The following is a 19,726-nucleotide window of genomic DNA, read 5'->3' on the forward strand; positions in this document are numbered from 1 at the left end:
TTCACAGCTGGAATTACAGATGTGCCACCACGCCCATTCTCCTGTTCGACACCTGTAGGACTTCTGTGCATCTGAATTCTGGTCCTCACACTTGCTGGCCAACACTGTGACTACCGAGCCGTCTCCTCATGTCTGTCATTCTCTAAATCCATGAGACCTCCTTCCCTCTTCGTGGCCTATCGTGTCACGCAAAGAGCTATAGGATTCCGCACTTGCGTGGACACCGAGCCGTGGCTTACCACAGACCTTCTGGAATGCGAGATAGAAATCATTCAGGTGAGTTTTGCACAGGAAGGGGAAGGGTTGCTTCTGTACCTTCCGTTTCTGTTACAGACACATGTGGCGATGCGGGAGGTTGGCATTCGGTAAGGAGTCTGCTATGGACCCCTTCGTGTGGCATCTAAGAGCTGCCTGCGCTCTGCCACTGTCATTCTTCTCATCCGGCTTCTAGATGCCCCTCTTCTCAGGGGGACATGGACACGGACTCTTTATGTCCCCAAGCATGTCTGGATGTTCCTTCTCTATGACTTGCTCCCTCCTGCCCTATGGCCTTGGTTTCTTCTCTGTGGGGGAAATTCTTTATTTTCCACACCTCAGCACCAGTAGTGGTTCCTTAGCCTTCTCCCTGGGCAGCGTTATTTCTATAGTTTTCCTTATTGTGTGTACACAGGATCCTCATCTCTCACCACTGTTGGCCTTTTTGGAAAGTGATTTATGCTGATAGGTTTTTTTTTTCTTCCTCATTAGGCCATGTAAAGGGTGAAATGTGAAGTCAGTTTAATTTTTGTATCTTTGGGCCTGGGACATAGAATTTTGGAAATATTGGAAATTGTGTGTGTGTGTGTGTGTGTGTGTGTGTGTGTGTATGTATGTGTGTGTGTATGTGCTTACATATACATGTACATAAGAACATGTGTGTATAGGAAAGTGTGCATTGTTACCATGGCAGTGATAGATGTATTCGTAAAACTCACTAACACTGAGTTCCTTGAGTACCTTGTGGTATTTACTTCCTGAAGCCAGATACTGGGCATGAGGTTGGACTTCATCACAGTATCAAGCAAATGAGATGCAGACTTTAGTAAAATTGTGCAAGAATTTTGTCAGGTGACAGGAGCAGTATGACACCTGTCTCTGTCCTTGTCTTGGGTCTCTCATCACCTATGGAGGTCAGTGACTGGTGTCATTGGGTCTATGTCTTCATAAAGCTAGAGACTGATTATACCATGGCCCCAGGCTGTTGGAATAAGGCATTTATATACCTAAAAATGGGGAAGACATGATCCTATTTTCTTGGCATTCTGAATGGATGTGACTTACAACCAACCTAGGAAGCTCAGATGACCGGCGTATCTTAACTGCTTATGGATAACTTTGGATTTGTTTCAAAACACACCTGCTACCTCTTTGTAGGGAGATCACATGACACCCATGGGCATCCTTCACTGTCAAGGCACACTTGGTCCTGGCATGGCACAAATCCAGTTTTGCCTGAGCCACTTTGGAACTTGGTGGCTTTAATGAGATACTTCTGTCTCTTAGCTTTGGTTTTGCTCTTTGAGAGTAAAAGATAGGTGCTTGTCCCTGCAGAAGTGTGGACAATCACATGGATTAAACAGCCTTGGGCTTTGGACATGCCCCAAATGTGACATTTCAAGGAATAGGGAAAGACTAGGAAGTAGACCAAGATGGGGTGAGGAAATGGGGTGGTGGCAAAAGGAAGAATTGGGAGACAGTGGGGGTGAGAGAGAAGAGCAGGGCTATTATTGGTAATTTCGTCAGCCCTGGCCCAGGACACCTTTGGCTTTGGGGGCGGGGTCTGATAACACTCTGTCACAGGGGACTGTTTCCTGCATTCCCATTGGGTGCTAGCAACCCCCTGTCTCGTTCCTTTAGTAGTTACTACTCTACATGTTTCTAGCCCTTGCTCTCTGTCCCCTGGAGACAAAACCCATACTATGGAGCAGCGCTGCTCCAGACTGCACACTGCAGCTGCGGGGGAGATCTGATGGTGTCAGGTAGGCCACCCCCTCCCCCAAACAACAGACCTGAAAAAAAAACCGGTCTTTTAGTTTCTTCAGTAAAGACCCTACCAAACCCAGAGGATTCACACCATTTCCCAGATAGGCAAAGAGGCAGTGAGACATCTGATCTCAAGAGAACTGGTCACCGCCCAGGTGTGTACACACTTGGAATCCTAGTACTAGGGAGCTAGAGGCAGGTGGATGATGAATTCAGAGTTATCCTTGGCTATGTAAAGGGGGCTTGAGACCAACCTGGGATATATGAGACTCTTGTGGTTTGAATGAGAAATGTCCCCCATAAACTCATGTATTGAGCACTTGATCCTAGGTGGAGGTGTTTGGGGGAAGTCTAGGCAGTGTGGCCATGCTTCAGAATGGCACTGAGTGGTTGACATTTAGGCTTCTGGTCTGTGCACCATCCCCAGGCCTCACTCTCTTTCCATTCTGTGTCTATGGTTTGAGTTGTAAGCTTTCAACTTTCTGCTCCATCCACCATGCCTGCCTGCTGCCTCTGCCCTGCCATTACGGACTGTGACCCCCTTGAAACCGTAAGTTACCTCCATCATGGCATTTTATCACAACAATATAAAATTAATGAATACAGGCCCATTCTCAAAAAAAAAAAAAATCAAACCCACCCCCTCTCCCCACCCAACCAAACAACCAAATGAAACCTTCAGTGACAAAGACTCAAGTTGATTTGAAGCAGCTGCCAGCTTTAGGATGTGGCTTTGATTGGGCCCAAAAATATCAGGGTAGGAATGTTCTGGGGGAGTGAATCCATAGGCATAAATAGAGGGGAACTGGTGCCAACCTTGGTCTACTTCTGTGATTTACTCAGCCAAGGCATCATTGCTCTCACTGATTTAGTTTATCTTCTTGGAAGTGCCCAGTTTTCTCTATTCTCCCTCTATTGCTCTGTTGAAAAAACCAACCAGCAGTCCTGGTAATTGTTGATGCAGCCGTACAACACTTTTTCTCAAGCTTTGCAATGTCCAAGAAATTTTCCTATCAAGCACTGATTCTAGACTATAGTTTTTTTTTTCTTCCTATCATGGCTGTAGTCCTGCTTGCAAAGATTTATTTTATGTATAAAATAAAATAGTTTTCCCATTTGTTCAGCAGACTTTCACAGAAGAAAATGGATGCAACCTTTTTTTCTTGTACATTTGAAAAATAGTTTAAAGTTATTATGTTTTTACTTGACACATGAAAATTGGGCATCTTCACAGGGTACCACATGAAGTCTTAAATTTTTTTTTCTATTTTTATTAGCATATGTTCATTGAAGAGTTAGTTTTATCTTGGCATTTTAATATGTGTCATATTCTTTGTTTATTCCCCTCTTCTTTGTAGTCCCCTGTATTGGTTACTTTTCTATTGCTGTAATAAGACATGACCAAGGCAACTAACAGAAGGAAGGGTTTATTTGGGCTTATGGCTCTAGAGTGATTCCTTCTTCATCATGAAGAAATGGCAGGCGTGGTGGATGAAGCAGCAAGCTGGGAACTTACAGCTTGAAGCACAAGCAGGAAGTAGAGAGAGTACACTTGAAAATACCACAGGTCACTGAGCTCCCAACCCAGCCTCCAGTGACACGCCTCCTCCAGTAAGGCCACACCTCCTAATCCTTCCCAGACAGTGACACGCCTCCTCCAGTAAGGCCACGCCTCCTAATCCTTCCCAGACAGTGACACGCCTTCTCCAATAAGGCCACACCTCCTAATCCTTCCCAGACAGTGCCACTAACTGAGGAGACCAAGTCTTTATATGTCTGAGACTATGGAGCACATTTCAGTCAGACCACCACATCCTCCTTTCTAATGTCGCATCTTTCTGAATTTTTTTCCTTTGCTTCTGAAAATGTCATAGATGCATTGAATAAAATATGATCAAAGGTACACCCCTTACCTCCTGCCCTCCACATACTCCTCCAATATAACCCCTACCAACTTCATGTCTTTTTTTCTCCCTGATGACCCATTAAGTCCAGTTACTGCTTTCTAAACATGCATGGTGCATGGGAACCTACCAGTGATCTCATGCTCAAAAAGAACTTATATTCCCTCCCCAGCATCTATCTACTGTCAACAGCTCCTCTGTCAGGACTGGGGCCTAGAGATCATCTGCCCAATCTGTGCCAGGATTTTGTGCAGGTTACCACAGCTGTTGTGAGTTCATGGATGCCCTGGCTGAGTCACGTCCAAAAGCCAGCATTTTACAGCTGTCCTCACCCTGCTTGCACCAGGGCAGCCATATTTATTTCCTTAAATAGTCATCATTTGTGAAAAAATTTACCCTCACTCAAGATTCTGAGCCTGTACCCCCAAAAATGACTAGCCCTCAGTAATATCACCTTGCTTCCTTCCTGGCAGGTAGTTTGGCTCTTGTATACCTTACTGATTTGACCTGTAAAATGGGGGATATCGATGCATCATTTCCCAAAGGGGAAGAACATATTAACGAAGGCCCGTGCAGCTTTCCAAGCATCTAAGACTTAAAAAGGACAAGATGTCTGCCCCTTAGTGCCAGTGGGTCTTAGAACAGTCTGCTTTTTGTGTATGTTTTAGATCTCCTATTCTGGGCCTTTATCTTTTTAGGATAGCTCTATTACCCTAAGGTACATATTTTTCAGAACATTATAAGATGCCTGGTGTGATAACAGTAGAGGGAGAGACATCCATGCATGTGAGCCAGACATGGTGTGGTTTGAGCACTTACAGCAGGATTGCATTGGCTGTTTGGGATCCTCACATCTGCAGTGCGCGCTAGGCCATACTTACCCGTAATGCAGGGTTTTAAGGTCACTACCGCTTATTATCTGGCTGGTAATGACCACAGAACTATACATTATTGCTATTAGGAGCCATTTTGGTACTATTTTCAGTTTTCTTTTTTATTGAGTAGCTGCTGACATGCAGACTTTCAGGGCTCGGGTTACAGTAGCTGGGAGTCTTGGTCACTCTCTGCATGTTGTGTCCGGGAGATGTTGTGTACAGCTGCTGTTTTGTTCATGTCCTGTCATGGAGACTGTAGGGGATTTGAAATGCTCCTTTAATTTTCAAACAGCACTTGAGACTTTTCACCCTGAGAAATTATGTTTTCCAATCGTTTTAAATGGGGAGCTAAGACTGGAGGGAAAGTTGGATTTGTTGGTTTTCTTTCTTTCTTTCTTTCTTTTTTGAATAATTAGTAATATATCTCAAGAGAATCAGTGTCAGTGACATATATTGCAGAATTAGGAAGCATCTCAGTTGGGGTCCTTACCTTCCTAAGAGGTAAAAAAATGAGGATGGGGTCTGGAGTTAGCCCACCGTGAGAGCATTTCCTTGCCTTGTAATTATAGATTATAGTATGATTATTATGCAAATTCCCCTGAGACTATGGTAGTGCTGGAGTGTGAATTAGTCAGGCCTTTACTTTTCAAACAGGCAAGCAATCCTTTTTGAAATATTTACTGTTAAATAAAAACACCACGGAGTCTTTCTCTCTTTTCTTTTCTTTGTAAGAACTCATTATTTCTTGTTTAGCTTTAGTCAACCTTTATTTTCTGTGGAGATTTGAATAACTATTCAGAAAGTGATATTAATACATGGGAAGGAGAGGCCAGGATTGAGGCATTATGACACTTGATCCAAGACAGGCATTTTCTCCATGGAAATGCACAGTGATGAGAATGGTTTTATTCAGCCGAACAGCTGAGTAGAAAGGTCTTAATAATGGAAGCTCATCCTGACAGCTTTTACTGTTGGACAGCAGGCTTCATTATATTTGCCTTGTTGATTTATTATTTTTAACTCCTTTTACATATGTATGCATGCCATCCAGCAAGTTCCCTGTATCTTTTCTTTTCCATCACTATGTGGACTTTTGCAAGAGCATATTAACACTTTTAATGGGAGATTTTATGTAGGAATAAGGAACAGCTAACATTAATTATTATACTTGTCGAAAGTGGAGAAGAAGCACCACCATATATCCTTGTCTGTTTATGTAACTGTCTAATGCTGGAAAATTATATCCTAGCTGCTGCAGTAAATTAAAAAAAATAATAATCCAAACTAGGGAAGCTGTTTTATAAATCTACAGCTCTATGGAACTATTTTAGAAGAGGATGAAGTTTGCCCAAGACTTTGTTATTATACCACGTTCAAACCGTTGCTACTGTGAGTCGCTATGGTCCAGGTACCGAGACAGTAATTGTGGCCTGTGACATTTCATGATGTTACTCTCCAATCTGTAGCCATAATAGTGTTTTCTTTTACAGGAGAAATGAGACGGGTGGCAAGTTGCGTCCCCTGTGCTTCTTTGCCGTCTTAGAGGGCCATTGAGTATTTGGATGGTGACAGAATGATCTTGTATGCTCTTAAATATATAATCCCAAGAAGGTTTAAATCAATGTGGTTAATTGGTAAGTGATACTGTAATTATATGCATAATCAGGGAAAATTTGAATGCAGATTATTTCACTTGCTCTCAGGAAATTAATCTGCAGAGGTCACGTCTTAGATTGCTTGTTTATTAAGTAGAACCCCCGTAGTTACAGAATTCTGCCTGGTTTTGCCCTCCATGGAGTGTTCCCCTAGATGCTCCCAGCAGGTGTCAATCGCACGTGGCCTCGCACACTTATTGATCCAGATTCAAACAGTCCATTAATCTAAGCACACGTTATAGAGATTTTTCAATGTAATTTTGAGAGGGCTGAAAAACTATATTGAATGATGAGATATGATACTTAAATTATGCTTTATATAGCTCATTTCCCTGGGGATGGTGGCATTGGCACTGTGGTAGATACTGGAGTGTGTGTGTGTGTGTGTGTGTGTGTGTGTGTGTGTGTGTGTGTGTGTATTTTTTTTCCCTTCCATTTCTCTTTGAGATAGCTACTAGAGAAGTTTGCCTCGTATTGCTTTTTCCTAGTAGTCTCCTTACCCTTTCCTATTTGGTACAAGTGTTGAGGCTTCCCAAACACTGCCCAACAAAAAACAAACCGTATCTAATCTGTAAAGGCTGAGAATATCACACACAAACCAAGACTTTTTTTTTTTTAATAAGGTTTCTATTTTTCTTATGGATACAGTAGAAATTTCCTTAAAGTTTTTCATTTATCCTCAAGACTTTTAGTTTTATACCTATGCCTGGTGGTTTCCAATAGTATATTATGCTCTTGAACAAACAGAGAGACCACTGGGCTCTGTAGGAGGTTCTAGAAAGAATCACTGTAAAAAGCTGGAGTGCTACCATCATGGACCCCATTTTATATTTCTCTATCAGAGAGTGTCCTATTCCTCCTGCAGGCAGAGTGGGGAGGCTTTTACCTGTTCATGGCCTGTTGTACATGTTGTCAGTCCTTTCAATTTGGGATGTCCTTACAGCCAGTATTTAATACTGACTATTAGTACCAATACTGTATCCAGTAACTATGTTATTCACACAAATGTGAAATCATTGGCATATTTCCTGAGAAAGAAGCAGTAGAACTTGACAGGAAGAGAAAGCCTAGGAAGGAGAAAAGCTAAGAGGGTGTTGACTACCCGCCCATGTCACCCAGCACACTTCACTGTATTTACCTTAACAGTCAGCCAAGCTTGATTACGAGTAGATCACTCCCTTGATTAGTGAGGAATATTTATTCGGCTTTGTTTTGTCTTCCTAGATTAATAGAGCATGTGCTCACCTTCTCTGTGGGTTTCATTGGGAACATCTTTGATAGAAATGAATGGACTGAGACATCAGCCAACCTTACCCATGACCTTGTCACGCATGAGGCACTGGAGAAAGTGAAGCCTTTGTCCGGAGGCAACCAGGTCACTGGCTTGTCATCGGATGTGTGATGATGGCAAGTTGGGAGTGCCGGCTGTTACTGCTACGTTGAGAGCTCCAGATGAGTGGCAAGGAGTGGCAGTGGGTGTGTCTGAGTCAATGTGAGGAGGTTTATAAGGCGATTTGGAGCTGGAATTCAATACATGTAGACTGATTTGCCAAGATTTGGGAGAATTTCTGGAACTATTTAATATCTCCCCTCACTCAATCGGGCTGTAGTTTTATTTCCCTTTACACCCAGGGTGCCTACATGTCCTCATCTGCGTGAACTGGCTTGAGCAGGGGGCAGCACTGCTGACTTGTGGGATTCCACAGCTACCATGCTTAAGGCTGCTTAACTGCTGGTGTGCAATTATGCTTACTTGGGCAGTTGTAAGTCATTAAGGCCTTCTTCCCCTAGCCTACCCATTGTTTCAGCAGCAATTTGTGCATCATTATGGAAGCTACTGTGTTACCTATTTATGCTAACTTTAACATGTTCCACATTAAAAAAAAAGTGAGGTTATTACAATCAATTTGTCTTACATGGTTACAGTTTTCTACTACGAGAAAAGACTTTCTTCTTCATTTGTAACAGGGAACAAAATAAAAGGTATGTCGATGCCTTCTTACTGTCATTATAGTTTGGGGTGCTTATGGTCCAGAGTTAATTGGGGGGGGATGTGATGGAAGTAGTGGATTTTATTTTGAATCTTAAAGCATGAGAAAAAAGGCAGAAAGGTTAGGAGGAAACGTAAGAAGTGTGGGAGGGAGGTTCATAAAAGGAAGTGGGGCTGGCAGACCCTGTGAACTCCATTTGCCATTATGCCATCTGGTCACTCTGCCCCCCAAAGTCTTCATCATAGGGACTCTCAAAGTTCTCTCTGTTAATTTGACTACCTGGTTGAGTGATGCTTTAGGAAAAGGTCAGTGAACTTCTTTTTCTCACTTTCTTCTTCTTCTTTTTTTAATTTGTGGAAAAGTACAGATAGCTAATGCATTGGGCTTTGAGTGCAGTGTGGTCTCTGTGGCAACTGTTCTACCCTGCATGAACACAGCCACAGGTAGTACAGGGGAAAATGTCATGGATGTGGCCCAAATAAAGTTTTATTAGCAAAAACAGAGCAACAATTTGCTAACTTCTACCTGAGGATGTTGCTATAGTCCTTTTGGTATTACTGCTTCGACATGACTTAACCTGAGAAATGTCTGTTCCTTACATAATCCCTCCACATTGACTTGCTTTGTTTTAAACTCTTGTTTTATAAGGAACTCGAGGTCACTATCAGTATTATGTGTTGTTAAGAGGGAATTACGGCAAATTAACAGCAAGGAAGACAAAACAATGCAGTCATGAGCTATATGTCACCGCCCTCCTCTCCTCCTTTTCTACCGCCTCCTCCTCTTCCTTTTCTCATAATAAGATGATTGGAAATCAGTCTTTTAAAATGGATGATTGTCCCTTGAACATCTCTGGAGACTGTAGCCAAGTAGGCATTGTCCTGGAAGCCGGACAAGAAAGGGGTGGATTAGGGACTTCTATATGAAAGAGTGAGTCATAGTATAACAGCCGAGAGGGCTCCTGGCCAGAGATTGTTGGATCAAATATAGAATGAATGTTAAACTTGAATTCTAGATTAACAGTCTTTTTTTTTTTTTTGGTATAGATATATTCTCAATAGTAATTACATTGGAGCATGCTTCTGTTAAAAACATCATTTGTTTTTAAATCTGAAAGTTGCATTTACTTGGTGTCTGATATTTCTTTTTCCTGGATCTGGTGCTGTAGCCTCAACCTGTGTGTCTCACGGTAGGGGGTAGGCATTCATATGTTGAGAGCCACATTTTCAGTTCCAGTAGCGTTAGAAGGAGAGGCTTTGCATATTATTCTAGACTCATGGGTGAAGTTAGGATCCCCACAATTGGCCGGAAGAAGTTCGCACTGTTCACCCAGGGCAGACATGACTAGACATCTATGAAGTAGGGTGCAGGTCTGACCAGAACCCTAACTCTTCTAGTACCATGGTTATTGGCACTCTAGACCCCGCACTGTGAGAAGAGATTCTGGTGTCTTGCTTGCTACCCAGTCTAAGGTATTTTGTTATAGCAACCAGAAAAGCCTGAGATACCTGACAACAACAAAGGCCTGTGTGAGGACATGCTACCATTGGAGTGGGGGAGGGTTGGGGCGCTGGTGTGTGTAGAAGGTAGATATGGATGTTTCAACTTGCTTTCCATGACAGAGCCCACAGAGGGTCTCTGGAGAGGAAAGATATGCTGATCGCTTGGGTCAGAAATGAAGGCAGGTACCATGACTTGGCATCTCAGCCAGAAGACTGTGCATGGCCAGGCTTCGAACAAGGGAACCACCAGAGGCTCATGAAAAGGAGGCTATGTGGCAGGACAAAAAATGAACCTTTGAAACAACTTGGTGTTTGCCTATTTATGTAGCTCTATCACGCTTTCAGGGCCCCGGAAAAATAATCAAAGGAGAACTTAGAGCTGTTCTCGGATTGTCAGTTTCTCATCTAAAAATGTTAATGTACATTAAACTTTTAATTAAAAAAAGCATATCCCATCACAAACTATTTTTAATGTGGAATATTTAGCGGCGATGCGCACACTCTGTTCTGAGCTCCAGCATGCTATTAGCCAGCATAATTTGGGTTTACAAAACTGAGCTGAATTAGGCTGTGTGTCCTCAGGTTAAGTCCCAAGCAAATCACGTTATTTAAGCTGTCATCTGGACAAGGCGTGCACGTGTTTTCAGTTGTTTTCTGCAGGGTGAAACTGCGACTCTCTGATGCATCAGAAATGCCAGCGACTGACAAAAACCATTTATGGAAAAAAGGAAAGAGGAATCTCATTACAGGTCTCTAGAACCTTTAGAGTCCTCTTTTTAAAAAACATTTTTTTAAAAAAAATATAATTTCAGGCCTGAGAGATTTGAAAGGGCGCACAGGGTTGCCTGGATTTAGTTGCACAGTTGCAAGCTTGTGTGAGGGTGCATTTGGACATGAAAACCTAAAGTTGGCAGCATCTTTTCTATCATCTTTTGTCTCTCCTGGTTGATTTGGGTGTGATTGTAATCAGGAAATAGTTTGAATGTGCTAGGACCTTGATGACTCCTCATTCTGGCTGTCGTGGGCACCAGCCACTTCTGTTTCTCCTAGGGGAGAATTGTAGAGTCAGCTGATAGAAGTTGCCTTTTCAGACGGAGGAGAACCGGTGCACGCCTAGCTCACCTGGCCACTAGGTGGCACTGCAGCCACAAGGAAGTGTGGTCACAGTTACATAGTTCGGCTGTGGCATTAAGGAAGAACTCCAAGGCTGAAGTTGGAAAGGGACAGCCTGGGTGTCTCTGGCCTCCCTGGATTGCGGGGCTCTTTGGATCCTGCTGTATGCTCGATGGATCAAGGATGCTGGAAGCAAAGAAGATTATTTGGTTAGGATGTGAAGTTGCCCATCTGTGCCATGATGTGTGTGTGTGTGTGTATGTGCGCACGCTTGTGCACGCGCGCGTGTTGAGGATTTGCTGGGGTTGGCGTTAGTTGAAGTGAGAAACGGGTTCTGAGCTGTACTCTTTACTCCAGCTGGACAACAGATGGTCTCCTGACCCTACCTTTTTCTTTGGTGTTTATGTACTGGAAATGTTCTCTTCGTAAGGGAGACAGAGTTCTGGAAGCTGGGAAATGTCACAGCGTCTCTCTATGTGCCAGCCTCCTCTTCCAGTTGTTTTCTCTGTTTCTAACCACTGAGAGAAAAAAAATATACTATCTCCTAGAAGAATGCTTTCTGCTTTTTTCTTTACAAACAGAAGCTGAGTGTTTGAAACTTAGGAACCCCACTACGGCCTCAAAGAAGAGTCTAGTAAGAGTATCAAAGGTTAAAAATAAGAGAAAGAATTTTCTCTCAAAATACAAGAATTAGCACATTTTTAGTAATTTCGTCAGGGAATCAGCGGATTTGGCCTCATTGGTGGAAGCTGTGATATTGATCAGCATTGAAGAATGTTTAGTGAAATGAAATTTCCTATCAAATAACACTGGGAAACACTGCTTAAGAGTTTGGTCAGTATTCCAACAGTGGGGGTCAGAGGAGAAACAGTACTGGCTGTGTCTGTTGAAGACCTACTATGTGTCAGACAGTACTGTGTAAGGATTTAGTGTTTAGCCCAAGTCTGTGAAGTGGTGTGTCAGCGCCTGGCTCGGGTTCTAATGGCTTCCAAAGCTCCAAAGAGAACTAGGCCTTTTGGGTTCTGACCCATGTGTCTCATTGTTTGGGAAATGACTTTGTAATGGGGCATGAAGGTAGAGGTAAAATCAATACTGCTTCTCACTGTAGCTTCAGGGCTGTTACAGAGTCTGGCTTGTTCACAGTACGACTTCAGCACTACAGTTGCTCAACCCATAGATACCTATTAGAGAGCTGGAATATTCCATGGCGTTGAACCAAACCAACAACTCCTCCTCTGATGTATGGAGGACTATCATAGCTTCAGAGATGTGCATCTCTGAAATGGTGGAGATGGGGACTTACTTCATCTCATCCATCCTAGCCTTGGGCTTGAGTCACTGGGGTGGCTAGTATCACTCAATTGCAAAATGAGAAAACAGGGCTAAGACGCTTGCAGAGCCTAGGCTGCGAGATTCCAGGTTGTCTGACTTAGGCTAATGGATGGCTTATGAGGCTCCATGTTAGTTCTTAAAAATTCAAAACTCATGTATAATGAATAATAGCCTCATTTTAAATGATCTATGTGATCCACATTCCCAAAGAAAAACCAAAATAATTAGTCTACTTTGGAGGCGCTATGAGATAGACATAGAGAAGCCATTTCATTTAAAAATATCCATGTTAACAAAAAAGACACGAAAGTATGAAAAAGCTTGCTGGGAAGAAAGGGGAGTCCAAGGAGGAGGAGACATGAGGGGAGAGTGGGTAGAGTATGACCAGTACTTTGTATGTATGTATGTATGTATGTATGTATGTATGTATGTGTGCATATATATATACATACATATATATGTATGCATATAAAATTGTGAAAATAAGTAAAAATGAAAAGGTCTTACTTATAACAAATGCTTATTCTAGAAAAATGAGTAGTTATAGAAGAGCAAATTGAAACACTATTAAGTCATCATTTTCTTTGAGAGTTAGGGATAAACGTGTAGATATATAATAAATATATACTGTGCATATATGATTTTAAAGAGAGATCATGTTTGGTAATTTGCTTTTGAAGAGCAGTAGGTTGTACACGTTTTATGTGTCAGTAAATTATTTCTATGTCATAATTTTTAATGGCTGCAGAGTGATCTACAGGATGAACATATAATTTATTTACCCAGCTCCTGTTCTTGGCCACTTGGGTAGATTCCAGACTTGAACTGTCATAGGGCAACAGGGCAATGAGTACTCTTTGAATATGTATCTTTGTGCAGTTGGTCTTGACCCACGAATTGACACCGAGCAGGTGGTTAGGGTGCTTAGTTGAGAGGCAGAACCTGGTCACTGATCAACTCTTTCTGCTTCATCGGTGGAGGTCCCAGAATCTGTCGGGGTGGCAGTGGCCATTATGTTCTCTAGAATTCTGTGAAAATGGAGACTTCTGGGATTCTTTCGTGAGCATAGCAAAGCTATGCCTGGGAAGCAAGTCAAACTCACAAAAGGCAGAGCCAGTGACGTCATTAACCCTGTAAGTAGGACTCAGACCTGAGCTCCCTCTCCTGCTTTTCTTCTCTAACGTAGTGTTTCCTCAGTTTCCTTCCTGGTTCTGTGACCTCTTCCCCTTTACTTCCTCATTACCTAACAGTTGCCAATACTTCTTTACTTCCTGTCTTTCCCCGTTTGAGTGGCTTCCTCAGTTGTCATGAGTCGATTACTGTCTACCAAGTGCTGGCCATTTACATTCTGGAAGCTTCTACTTGGAGCCACTGCTCTCCAGGGGCTCGGTTTTCAGTCATCTGGTTCATTGGTTGCTACACGGTCATCTCTCAGTCCTTGCCAAGTCTGTCAGACTGCTCTGACTGTTTGGCCTTCTGCCCTCGCCTCCATCCACCACCTCTTCTCCAATTCTTAGTCACATCACCTTTTGCCTGGATGGTTGCAGTGGCCCCATATGGTCCTATTTCTTCCCTGCCATGGCCAAGGCATCTTGCACAGGCTTGGCAAATTCATCTTCCCACATAGGTCACTGCCTTGTTCCCTTCAAGACTCTTAGTAATTTGACCCCAGAGTACCTTCTGGCCTTTTTTCAGTGTTAAGAGTCTAAACCAGTCTCTTTTAAAAGATTAATTAATTCATTCACTTTACATCCTGATCGTAGTCCCTCCCTCCTCTCCTTCTGGTCCCACCAATCCCTTTCTCTTCTTCCATCCCCCTCCCTTATTCCTCAGAAAAGGGGGGGCCCCAAAACCCACCCACCCCAGCTCACCAGGGCTGAGCATGTCCTCTTCCCCTATGGCCTGGCAAGGCAGTCCCTGCAGCGAGGAGTGACCAAAAAGTGGGCAACCAAGTCCATGTCAGAGACCACCCCTGCTCCCCTTGCTAGGGGACCCACAAGAAGCCTGAGCTGCCCATCTGCTATATTTGTGTAGGGGGCCTAGGTCCAGTTTATTCATGGTCCTTGGTTAGTGCTTCAGTTTCCTCAAACACCCTGAGCCCTGGTAGTTGGCTTTGTTGGTCTTCTTGTGGAGCTCCTGTCACCTCCAGGTCCTTCTATTCATCCCCCCAACTTTTCTTCCATCCCCCTCCCTTATTCCTCAGAAAAGGGGGCCCCCTCCCATGCCTCACCCAATGTTTGGCTATGAGTCTGTTTGGATCTGTTGCTGGGTGTAGCCTCTCAAGAGGACAGCTATGCTAGGCTCCTGTTTGTGAGCATAGCCGAGTATCATTATTAGTGCCAAGGGTTGGCTCTCTTCAATGGCCTGGGTCTCAGGTTGGGCCAAGGCATTGGCTGCACATTCCCTCAATCTCTGCTCTATCTTTATCCCTGAACATCTTGTAGGCAGGGTAGGTTTTGGGTTGAAGTTTTTGTGGGTGGGTTGGTGTTTCCATCCCCTAGGAGTCCTGTCTGGTTAGAGGGTGTCTTCTTCAGTCTCCATGACCCCTGCTACTAGGATTCTCAGTTTGAGTCACCCCCATATCCTTCCAGAAGCCTACTCTGTCCTATGTCTGCAGCCTGTCACAGAGGCCTCCTGGCCACGGTCTCTCTTCTCTCTGCAGGCCTCTCTGTCCTGCCCTTGCTCGTCCCAGGTCTGATCACCACACTTACTTCTCTCTGCGTTTCCTTTCCTACCTTGTTGTTCCCTCTCTTCAACCAATTCTGCTGTCTATTCTATTTCCCCTTCTGAGTGACATTTAATCATCCTTCCTTGGGTCCTCCTTGTTAAATATCTTCTTTGGGTCTGTGAACTGTAGTATGCTAAACCAGTATCTTAAAAAAAAAAGAGATTATTTATAGTATTTATTGCATATGAGTGCTTTATCTGCAGAAGAAGGCATCAGATAACATTATAGATGGTTGTGAGCCAACATGTAGTTGCTGGGAGTTGAACTCAGGACCTCTGGGAGAGGAGGCAGTGCCCTTAACCACTGAGCCATTTCTCTAGCCCAGTTAAACCAGTATCTTAAATATGCTGGCCAAGGGCTCTGCCACTGAGCTATAACCCCACTCCACTCCAATTTTCTAGTACCCATTTTCCTACACTCTTAGTATCTTTGTTCATGACTGTCTCTGAGCTGGGCAAGGCAGTAGTAGCTGCCTGCTTCTGCCTTTTATCATAAAGCACAAATACCACCTCTTCCGGTAGCCTTGTCTGGCTTCTGAAGCCAAAGGTTTCCTCTTGGTTACCCAAAGCTGGTGACCCAAAACATCTACTGTAACTACTTTGGTTTGTGACTTAGGCCCCACTTCAGATTTTTTTTTTAAAGATTTATTTATTTATTATTATGTATACAGTGTTCTGTCTGCATGTACACCTGCAGGCCAGAAGAGAGCATCAGATTACATTATAGATGGTTGTGAGCCACCATGCGGTTGCTGGGAATTGAACTCAGGACCTCTGGAAGAGCGGGCAGTGCTCTTAACCACTGAGCCATCTCTCCAGCCCCCCACTTCAGATTTTAATCTCCTTGTAGATAGTCTGAATCTTCTCACTTCAATTTCAAGTCTCCCCCTTAACACAGGGCCCACGCCCCATTGTACGTTCTCAAAAGTTATCATTTGAGCAAGTAAATTAGTGTGGGGTTTAAAGATACTTTGTATGAAAATTTGTTGGACATATAGCCACACTATAAAGCCAAATATAAGGGCTCAATCTGGTGAAGCAGACCCTTCTTATATGTGTTTGAAATAGCAGTTTCTTTCTTTCTTTTTTCTTTTTTTGTTTTGGTATTTAAACTTGTTTAATTAATTTAGGACCTTTTTGACAATGAGACATGTCAGCTCCTGGGAGTACCCCCATACAACCTCAAAGAAGATGATGAGCACTAAAGAATATTCTTTTGGAGTTTGCTTCATTTTTGGCAAGAAAATGTCCTTGCTTCAACTGCAGACAGAATACTGTTCAAAGTGGACAAACTTGACCCAGGATATTTAACTGTTGAGCCTTGCAAGGACATGGTAGGCAAGTCCTTCATAATTCTGAAATAGCAGTTTCTTACTGGGCCTTCTGCTTGCTCAATGTCCTGGCAACACATGTGAACAGGATTCAAAAGTAGCTGCTCAGAAGGTCAGTGGAATTGTCTGGAGGCTTCTACTGTTGTGAGTGGGAAGCCTTTTCTCTGTCCTTAAAATACACGCTGCTCCATCCCTAGCAGAAAGGTCACAAGGCTGGAGCCAAACAAGTCTGAAATGTTTGGTCTCTGCTACTTAGAACCTGTGTAATCCTGGGCAACTTTTTGTTACTTATGACACAGTGATGACTACCGTGTTACTTAAAGATCGCATTTGCCTGTTGGTCCTAGAAACTTGAGATGGTGACATGGAAATGAAGATTTATTTCCTTTCTTGTAATAGCCTGAAGATAACCTGAAGTTCCTGGGAAATTGGGACCTCAGCTCTTCCTATTTTGCCTTTGGGTTTATATATAATTTTCATACTCAAGATAGCCCCACAGACCAACATGGCTGCATGAGCCTTCACCTCTATGTGTATTTTCCTTACTAAGAAGAACTGAAAAACATTTTCTCCACGAATTTTACCCAATAACTTTAGTTTAGTCTGATACAGTGCCAACAACATAATCAAAATATATGAGGGCTTTAAAAATGTCTGTACTTAGCCTTGATGCAAGTAAGTTAAATTAGAATGTGTGTGGTTGTGGCACAGAATCAATATTTTATCTATCATCTATCTATCTATCTATCTATCTATCTATCTATCTATCTATCATCTATTATCTACCTATCTATTTTTTTTTTGAGACAGAGTTTCTCTGTGTATCCCTGGCTGTCTTTGAACTCACTCTGTAGACCAGGCTGGCCTTGAACTCACAGAGATCACCTGCCTCTGCCTCACAAGTGCGTACAAGAGTAAAGACATGTGCCACCATTGCCGAGCTCAGAGCCAGTATTGCAAACAAAACAAAACAAAAAACAAAACACCCCAGGTGATCTGATTATACAATCAAGATTGAAGACCACTGACCCAGGGTGAGTATGTACTTACTTATTCAGATGGAGAGGGAGAAGGGACAAATGATGTAAGCTGAGCTTATCGCAGGTGAACTCAGAAGAACAGTGGATGTAATTATATCTCATCTTGTCTCCATCTCTCTCAAGTGGATAGACAGATAGCTTTAATCTGGTACTATCTTAGAAGGAGAAGAAAGAGCGGGAGAGAAGACATTAGCTGAACACCCAGCATTCCCTTCTTCCCCAACACAGGCACTGTGCATCGTCAAGTGAGCTAAGTGAGAGAAAAATCATTTTGTAAGATGCAAAGCTTGTCTTGAAGTCTGTCTTGAAGTGTGCCTTCAAGTATGATAACCCAAGTTTCATCCCAGAAACCATATAGTGGAAAGAGGGAGTCAGCTCCCAAAAGTTGACCTCCACATGCGTGTTTTGGCACATGCACACTTATCCATACATGTTCCTTGTTGGCTAGGGTTGGAGTCAATGAGGGAACACACACACACACACACACACACACACACACACACACACACGCACGCACGCACGCACGCGCGCACACACACACACACACACACACACACACACGAGAAAACAAGGATGAAATAAATGAACACATACAAAGCCTTTCCTCTGGGGACCCTTATGCAACGGGTATTTGACCATTCTTGCTCCTAAGATCACCTGAAAAATGCCAAATAAGGTCATCTTTGCTCTTTCAGCCATCATCAGTGACAGGGATCCTCTTGAGGGACACTGGGTAGGGTCATTTCTCTCAAATGCCTTCTGTCCCCATAGCTCCTTTACTTTCTGACCACTGGCAAAGGGCTCAGCTAGCTCAAGGACCTAATAGCCAGAATGAAGTCAATAATTTCAGCGACTCACCAGGCATCTTGGGAGATTTGCATCTTTGCAGTCCCCTTTGCCCCTGGCGGCTCTGTCTTCCCACCCTCCTCTTGGCCACCAGCCACGGTGTTGCTGGCGTAATCTTCCTTTCGTTGGCGGCCTTTCGAACTTGTATACTTTCTTCCTTGGGGCTTGCTCCTCTAATCTTGCCTGCACTGAGTTTTGCTGTAGTCTTGTCTTCCTTTATTCCTTCTGCTTTGCTTTTATCTCCTTACCTTTCCTCCCTCGGAGTGTAAACAAACCTTAAGGCAAAAAAAAAAAAAAAAAAAAAAAAAAAAAAAAAAAAGCCAGACAGGATACTGCTTAGCTCCCTTGAAGGGGAAACGCTGGCTAAATCTTAGAGACAGCACTACGTCCCGCTGGCAGAGTCAAAATTCAATACTTTGTACTTGTAGGACGGCTGTCTAGACAATTAGAAGCTGTGTAGGAAAGTTAGAAGGGCTCCGGGGAGGGATAGGTGAAGGCAGAGTGCTTCTCAGTCAGCTTGCCCGTGTATCCTGGAGGATGGCTACACAGCCTGCCTTTGTCTCACGGGTGTGATGTTTCTAATTGCATTTGGACCATGCCCAGCAAACGTCTCCTGTAGACCTTGCTGACCACATTACCTATTTGGCAAGTGTCATTCAGCTGCCTGGTGCAAAAGCAGCTGCAGACAGCGCGTAAGGCGTAGGCGTGACTGTGTTGCCAATAAAACTTTATCTGTGGACACTGACATTTGGATTCCTGTAGTTCTCACATGCTAAGTCTTTTAACTTGTTTTTTCAGCAAGTATATGTGGGACTGGGGGATGGCTCAGTTAGTAAAGCACTCGTCTCACAATTGCAAGGACTTAAGCTTGCTTCCCAGAACACACACACACAGATACACATACACACACACACACACACACACACACACACACACACATACACACACACACACACACACACACACACACACACACAAACAAAACAACCCAAAGATTGTGGCATGTGCTGGTACTTTCAAAGCTCAAGGGGCTCCCTGGGTCTTCATGGACAGCCAATGTGGCCTAACTGGTGAGCTCCAGACAATGAGACCTTGTTTCAAAGGTCAATGACAATGACATTAGAGGTTGTCCTCCGGCCTCCACATGTGCTCTTTCTCTCTCTCTTACATTTGTACACACACACACACAGACACACACACACACACACCATGTGCACGCACACACGAGCATGCACACCTACATGTACCTATTCCCCCTTCCCCAGTTAAAGCAAAAAAGATGTACAAGTCACTCTTGGCTCTAGGTTGTAGGACATCATGGGTGGCACATGGCCCTGGGCTACAGTCTCTCACCCCGTATCCTCATGTCATGCAAGAAACACAGTAAC

The 19,726-nt window shown here is 43.5% G+C and overlaps 2 long non-coding RNA genes across 2 annotated transcripts in view; one reads left to right on the forward strand and one right to left on the reverse strand.

The window, feature by feature from the left end:
* The first annotated feature begins 6,351 nt into the window (after nucleotides 1–6,351).
* LOC311607771 overlaps nucleotides 6,352–19,726 on the forward strand; it is a 46,000-nt gene continuing 32,625 nt past the window's right edge. Inside the window, exon 1 of the long non-coding RNA XR_014782734.1 lies at nucleotides 6,352–6,435. This is a non-coding gene — a long non-coding RNA (uncharacterized lncRNA). The remainder of the gene's footprint in view (nucleotides 6,436–19,726) is intronic.
* Nucleotides 10,769–18,613, reverse strand: LOC311607081. Its single transcript, XR_014782525.1, has 3 exons — nucleotides 18,150–18,613; nucleotides 17,503–17,647; nucleotides 10,769–11,248 (listed from the first exon to the last, which is right to left on the reverse strand). It is a non-coding gene; the product is annotated as an uncharacterized lncRNA (long non-coding RNA).

The sequence above is a fragment of the Acomys minous genome (assembly GCF_964271855.1).
Source record: "Acomys minous genome assembly, chromosome: 10".
NCBI lineage: Eukaryota > Metazoa > Chordata > Mammalia > Rodentia > Muridae > Acomys > Acomys minous.